Source organism: Labrus mixtus, chromosome 5 (genome assembly GCF_963584025.1).
Source record: "Labrus mixtus chromosome 5, fLabMix1.1, whole genome shotgun sequence".
Classification (NCBI taxonomy): domain Eukaryota; kingdom Metazoa; phylum Chordata; class Actinopteri; order Labriformes; family Labridae; genus Labrus; species Labrus mixtus.
This window is the reverse complement of record NC_083616.1, coordinates 15,417,986-15,426,100: the sequence shown is the minus strand read 5'-3', so window position 1 is coordinate 15,426,100 and position 8,115 is coordinate 15,417,986. Positions and strand designations below refer to the sequence as shown.

Below are 8,115 nucleotides of genomic sequence, written 5' to 3'. Positions count from 1 at the left end.
CACATTAACTTCTTCCTCAGTAGCCACTGTGACTAGTGCTTTACAAAAGTTACTACTCAGCATTTGTTTCCCAGCCACAATTTTGTTGTTGGGAAATTGCGTTTTAAATGATTGAAGTTGACTCGGGCTTGCTAAAATTAACTTGAACCAGATTGACAACTTAAATGTAAAGGACTAATATACACACCCAAATCTTGAATTTTAATATTTTTGTATTGTTATTATTCACTTATAAACATTCACAATACACATTCAGATGCATTTTATGTAGTGCAGTGCTGCACTGGTCATCTTCTACTGTCAATGTCTGCATTTCATCTCTGTCTCTCTTACTTTATTGTATACTGCTGATGTATCTCATAAATAATTTATCATTAGTGTAAGTGTAAGTAACAGTAGTAAAATAATATCCCTTTTGTTGTTGTTTCAGCTTTTCTGCCAAAAAAACATTGTTTTTTTTTAAATTCATTGCATAACACTTTAGCACTCAGTAATCCAGCACATATGAAATGAATTGGATATTGATATATAAATCTAGTTTACAATGTGAAGACACGTATGGACCATGTTTTTGATGCCATTTTATGCACTGTGGGCTCATTATTTACATTACTTTTTTACACATTGCAATTTTGATGCACACCTGATATCATTACACATTTAATGATGATAGTAAGCGTGTAAGCATCTATGTTAACATTTCTTTAATACCTAGTACAAAAGGTTTTCCTACAATAACACACATTATTATACAATTAAATCATTATTGACTACATTGTTAACCTCTCATCATCTGCTCACGTCTCACTTAGCACAGACGATCATATGAAGAAATGTACAATGTCATTCATCAACATTCTTCATTTTACTTCCGGGTCGAACCCCTTACCCTCACTACTTTTTTTTGGAACAACCAGAAGAGACTCCATTGTTTTTTTTTCTGCCATGATCCAAATGCTCTGACATCTCCTCTCCTTCTGCTGGTGGAGTGCGCAGTAAGTGGTAGAGCGTGCCAGCGAGAGAGAGAATGAATCAAGCGGAGCTGAGGGAGAGGAAATAGGGAGATAACCGGGAGAAATTATACCAATTGGCAGTACAGCGGTAGAAAGGGTTAATAATAGGAAGCTTCCCGCTCAAATTGGGAATGTTGGAAGATCTGTAGATGCCTTTTGAGACGACAACACTTTTTCTTCCACACTCTTACTGTTTTAGTTTCTCACTTCAAAGCATTAATTGTTGCACCATGGATGGTGGTTTAAATTAGCTTCTTGGAGAGATAAAGTGGTGCAATTTCCCTCCTAAAACATGATATCTCAACAGTATATTAACAGTATACAATTTTTTTTTGGGTGTATCTAATAAGTTACTGGTAAGTATATCTATTATGTTTATCTTCATGTGTTCAATACAACTTAGTTTCAATATGGGTTAAGATTCCAGAATGGACCCAGTTTGAGCTAATTCCTTATCGTTGGCATTTCCTCTGCTAAGGGGGCAGTGGTACTGTCATGTAAGAAGCCTCCTGTCATCACACCGCTCGGCCCCGTAGGCAACCTCCTGTTCACACACAAGCATGGTAGAAAGTTATTAACATTGATTGGTCAGATTGATTCTGGCAAGGCTTCACACGCTCTGTACCGGCCAAACTGCTCCAACTAAACTCAGTGTGAAACCTACTCCTCCTGCTGGATATATGCACATCGCTTATGTGTTTATCCAATGTTGCCAATCATTTCTTTACATTGCTTAATAAGTCATACGTTTGTAGAGCAGTCTTGTTTTGACTGAGAGGCGCTATTTATCTCAGAACCAACTGTGGAACTGTTTTGAATGCAGCGTGTCTCGGGGCTTTAAATATTTAAAACAAATCTGCAGTTTTCGTCATGATTCTGTTGATGTTGTTTGCCAAGACAGTTGGAGCAATGAAGACTGAATAGACCCCAGCACAATGGGCCAGATAACACTACCATTTATTTTAAGATGTTTTAATTCAAATTTGATCATTAGATAAGTTTCCTTTTATTGCATTTAGAGCTCTAAAGGCTTTTACTTGAAGTGCAATTACTGCCATGTTGAAACTTCCTGATGCTGTCATGGGTAAATGTAGATTTGACTCACACTGTGTTTAATGATTATTTATGGTATACTTGTATTTGTTTTTGAGACATTAAGGAATTTTTTTGGAGAATCATGATTAGTCTTGCCCGGTTGTTGTAGTCGTCCTTCAGCAGGAGACTGCAGAAGAAGGCTGTGGTCATAAAACAAACAGGAGGGAGAGGTCAGGCGCAGAATATTGATCCAACAGACCAGTATGTTCCTTTATATATAGTAGGGCTGGGAATCTTTGGGTGTCTCACGATTTGATTTCGATTCTTGGGGTCACGATTCAGTTCAGAATTGATTTTCCATTCAAACGATTCTGGATTCATTAGTCTATTTATGAATTAGTACTTAATTCAGAATCTACTCCAGTCATCTGTGAGACTGGCTGAATGTCTTGCTGCTCTATTTGGCATTCTGAGTTAAAGAGCAAGCCTTAGCACTTAACAGGGAGTGACTGATTAGCTCAATTCTTTTTTTAATCAAGTTTTGGAAGTTATGAATCGATTTTAAATCTTAGAAGAAAACCTCAATCTTTACATAAGTCGATTTTTTTCCCACCTCTAATACATAAGTTACAACTTAAGTCTTACGAAACCCTGACAAACGCTTCTTTTGTGGTGGAAGAAATCAGCTTGAACCCAGATACATTTTCCCTCTACACCATAATGTACAAGTTGGTTATATAGTCTTACAAGCCAAACCAATTGGGAAACTTTTTCTTGAAATCTTAAACTAGTTAATATCTTAGTATTTTTTAGTTCTAGATGGATTGTTTGTCAAGAAGATCATGTTTTCTTATATTCCTCAACTAGACTTGAAGCTTACTTCAAAAGTGATTTGTTCCCATTAGGCCTAATATAAAAATGTCCGACTTTATTAGAGAATGATTGAGCAGGAAAAACAGACAATAGCACAAAGACCCCTGGCCTTTATTTTAGATCCCTCAGCGAAAGCCTGCATGTGAAGTTACTTTTTTAATTCTTTTTAGTTATTTTTTTTGGCCTTTTTTGCCTTTACCAGAACAGCCAAAGAGAGACAGGAAATGCTGGGAGGAGAGATTTGGTAACCACATGCAGCAAAGGGCCGAGGCCATGTCCACTGGTGCCCCGTGAAGTTACTTTTTTATAGCATTTTCATTATAAGGCAATGAGCTGAGGGGGCTATTTGAGTTCTGTGATTTGGCCCGTGATCTCATAATCAGTTGATGTAAAGGACCAGTATGATTAGAAAACTCCTGAAAGACTGTTTCCAGGATGGACTTCAGTGAAGTGAACCATGAAACATGACTTTCAGATGTTTGATTGACAGGTGTTACCAGAGATGTGTTGTGTTTTCACTTTAAGCACAAAAGTCACACTTCATATCACACCTTTACGCAGCAGAAGCTTCCCAAAGACGATGGGCAGTGCATGCAAAACACGCCATGGTTACACACCATGTTCGACACCACACACTAGACTGACAGACACAGACCGACGTGATGACACTTTGCTGTAAACATGTCAAAAACAAGATCTGCTGTGTGAAAATTGTTAAGGCTACTGTGGATCAGAGGATGTAGACCTAATTTAAATAAGCATTTATTTAGTGTCCAACAAGTCGTTCAAAAACTGAACTAGATACTTGAAAGTTGGGCATTGGAGAAAACAGGCTTGAAACAAATGTCCATTACTTTAATGGAACTGGAGCATTGCACAACATGATATGCATCATAAACCAGTGGGCTGACTAGAATGCTTAAAAAAATGGTTTCCATTGATACTAGTATGACGAAAGTGTTAATGATACCAAATGTAATTTAAAATACTTCACAAGATATTTGTTATCTAATGAAAGGATAAACAGTTAGTGAAGAAACTCCTCATCCCAATTATGCCGCTATGCCCTACTGATGAATTAAATAAACTACCCTATGGCCACCACAACCAAACCAGCATTGCCACCTTCAACAGATCCAGGCTCATTTTATGCAAACTGTCATGTAGAGACAACGCTAGTACTACCTACCTACCACATGGCCCCTATTGACTCTCACAACCAGAATGCAACAATTTCTTGCAATTTCAAGAGAGATCTCAGAAAAAAGGTTGGGGGAAGAAGAGCCAGGGTGAGATGCTCTGATTGCTAAAACTCGACCCTTGCTGGATAAGGCTGTTGCTCTACCTCCCCCTGCTACCTCATGAATGAAGAGAAGAGAGAAAAACAAAGGAGATAGATGGTTTTCTCCTACTATTGTCCCCACAACTGGTATTATTTCTCCTCATCCAAATCCACTGACTGGTTTTAGTTGCTTCATCTGACATCTCCCTTCCTTCCTGTCTTTCGCAAGCCCTGCCTCAGATATTCCCAGTTCTCTCAGTAATGAAGTAGCAGATCATGCTATGATTCCTCTACATCCCACTTCTACTGGACAAACTCTAACTTTCTGTCCTCGCTGTTCAGCTTCTGCCCCTAAGTCTGCATATCTAAGCTTTTTCCTTTCATATGCTTCCTCCACAGAGTCCTCCCAGGGAACTGTCAGTTCTCCTATGAAACAAACAATCCGCTGACTCATAGACCATAACACTACGTTAGGCCACAGGTCAGTGCAAACAATTTCCTGTGGCACAACATGTTAACCTACCAAATCCACCTGCAATCCTTCGCACCCTTTAGTTGGCCTGGTTTCCTGCCTGCCTAAAAACCTACCCTCTATATGTGTCTCCCTCACGACAAACTGCATGGCTGCAATCTTTTCCTGATTACCTCCTAAATGGACCTTTTGTCTTTGGGTTTCAATACCTGCTGCTAAGCTTTTCAATACCTGGTTATGTAGCCATTATACAGACCTTGCGACATACTTATAAAACCTATTAAAACATGTGAACCCCATATTTAATAGATCAAACACAACATACCATAATGTTGAAACTGATTTTGAATATGATGTGCCATTTTTTAAATGAAATGCCAGCAGAATGTTTTAAAAGACCTTGACATGGCCATGTTTACCTCTTGGTAGCATCACTTCTTCTTTAAACAACACTCTGTAAGCAATTTGGAAACTAATTAAAATAATGTTCAACAGTTCAGGGTCTCCTTTGTCCAATTTTACGCTTCATAATCCACCAAATATTTTCAATGGGAGATGAGTTGGTACTGCAGGCAGGCCAGTTTAGCACCCAGACTCTTCAACATTTATCATAAACAGGGTTGAATTATTAATTAACTCATTATGTCAGGGATTGTTACTGTGTTATAATTTTGTGATTTAACGTTTGATACCGAAAGAGGAAACAAACAGTAGATATTTTAATCCTTTTTATCGATGTCAAGTCGACATTCTTCAATCTGATGAGTTCTCATACTGTCCAGGATTTAATGGTTTGCAAATATCTACAAAATAAAGGCGTGTATAATTCGTACAGAAAGACAGCGGTGCCCTTTAACATAATGGTTTGTCAAAGTAATTCATTCTAACTAGAGTAATTATACTTTAGTGACGCATTTGAACTATTATATAAATGCAACTGAGGGGGACATTTGGTAACATTAAGTATACAAATGAACAGTGCTACCAGTTTACATCTGATGAGGTGAAGCTCTTTGCCTGCGACTTCTGCACCCTCTTGTTCTTGTCCTCCTCAACTGTTGAAAGGTCTGTCGGTGTTTACAAGGTGTGAGGTCTCCATCTCCACGGTGTCGCACTGCGCCCATCACCCGACACAACATGCTTTTATAGTAATAGCATCTCTCCATTCGTATTAATAAAACCGTGTGTGTGTGTGTGTGTGTGTGCTCGTGCACAGCAAGCCAACAAGCGATCCATTCATCAAAAATAGATACAGTGGCATCTCTGCCTGCAGCTATCTGTGTTGTTGTTTTTCCCCTTCACTGCCCTTTGGTCATGCCTTTTATTTTTCTTTCTGTCCCATTTCCTCTGCTCTTTTTTTGTGTGTTTGTGTGAGTGTGTGCAGGACGTACATTGACATCAGATGCATTTTTCTGGTTCTTGCCCTCATGTCAGCATCACACCTGGCAATTATTATGCAAAAATAACAGCACACAGCATTTCCATTAGGTGTGCTAATGCCACCCCTCCCTGTCACCATGTGGCACAATATGAGCATGTTGTGTCAAATAACCACTCAACTCTGCATGGCTCTTACCTAAAGGTGATAACAAAACTATGACGATATTTGAGCTGTACACTACCTCATGAAGATCCTGTGTTAAGTGTTAATGTTCAAAGTGTCATGTGGTGACGAGTTTTTCCTGCTGTTATTCAGCTTTTGATGGCCCTATAATAATAATAATAATACATTTTATTTAAAGGCGCCTTTCAAAACTCTCAAGGTCACCTTACAGAGCAGAGATAAAAACAACCAAGTAACAACACAACGATAAAATTAACATTAAAAAACACAAAAAACACAAATGTACAGGATGTAATGGAGTTATGAGACCGGGTGGAGAATGATCAGACTGAATATGCCAGTTTAAAAAGATGTGTTTTGAGATGAGATTGAAAATGGAGAGAGAGTCGATATAACGAATTTGTGGTGGGAGGGAGTTCCAGAGGTGGGGGGGCAGAGTGGCTGAAGGCCCTGGACCCCATGGTGGACAGGCGGGCGGGTGGTGCAGTGAGTTGAATGGAAGAAGAAGACCTGAGATTGCGGGTAGGTGTGTTGATGTGCAGGAGTTCAGAGAGGTAAAGCGGAGCGAGGTTGTGGATGGCCTTGAAGGTGAGGAGCAGAATTTTGAAGGTGATGCGATGTTTAACCGGGAGCCAATGAAGCTGCTGTAGGACAGGGGTGATGTGATTCATAGAGGGAGTTCTGGTGATGATGCGAGCGGCAGAGTTCTGGACCAGTTGAAGTTTGTGGATGGGCTTGAGAGGCAGACCAAAGAGAAAGGAGTTGCAGTAGTCAATGCAGGATGTAACCAGGGTGTTGACGAGGATGGAGGTACTGCTGGGAGTGAGGGACGGGCGGAGGCGATTAATGTTACGTAGCTGGAAATAAGCCGGGTGACATTATTGATGTGAGCTTGGAATGATAGTGTGCTGTCTAGGATGACACTCAGACTCTTAACCTGAGGGGAGGGAGAAACTGAGGAGTGGTCAATAGCCAGAGAAAAGCTGTCGAGTTTAGAGATTGTTGATTTGGTGCCATTGAGGAGAAGCTCGGTTTTGTCACTGTTTAATTTGAGGAAGTTGCAGGTGAACCAGGATTTGATTTCTTGCAGGCAATCAGTCAGGGAAGTGGGCGGGAGGGAGGAGGTGGGTTTGGTGGATAGGTAGAGCTGGGTGTCATCCACATAGCAATGGAACTGGATGTTATACTTACGGAAGATATGGCCAAGAGGAAGGAGACAGATGATGAACAGAAGGGGGCCCAGGACAGAACCCTGAGGAACACCGGTAGTGACTGGAAATGGCTGGGATTTGAAGGTTCCGAGTTGAGTGAACTGAGTGCGACCAGAGAGATAGGATGAAAACCAGTGTAAGGGTGTGTCAGTAACTTCAATGGAGGCAAGTCTGTCAAGGAGTGTGTGATGGGAGATGGTGTCGAAGGCTGCAGTTAGATCAAGGAGGATGAGGATGGTTAAAAGTCCGGAGTCAGCTGCCATAAGGAGGTCATTAGTGAATTTTACCAGTGCTGTCTCTGTGCTATGGAGGGGGCGGAAACCAGACTGGAACTGTTCATAGAGGTTATTGTCAGACAAATGAGTGTGCACCTGAGATGCAACTGTTTTTTCAAGAATTTTGGATAGGAATGGTAGATTAGAGATAGGACGAAAGTTATTGAAGTCATTTGGGTCTGCACCAGGTTTCTTAAGTACCGGGGTTATTGAAGCTGACATGAAAGAAATGATGATGACCATTATTAGGGAAGACAGAGTGGGTAGGCAAGCTTTTACCAGGACAGTAGGAAGAGGGTCTAATGGACAGGTAGATGGTTTTGATTTCCGAATGAGGTCAGATATTTCAGCAACAGCAGGAAGTTTGAAACTTGAAAGTGAGCGAGAGAG

The 8,115-nt window shown here is 40.3% G+C and overlaps 1 protein-coding gene across 1 annotated transcript in view; it reads left to right on the top strand.

The window, feature by feature from the left end:
- si:ch211-166a6.5 (clustered mitochondria protein homolog) overlaps positions 1-8,115 on the top strand; it is a 108,869-nt gene that overhangs the window by 6,346 nt on the left and 94,408 nt on the right. The window lies entirely within an intron of this gene.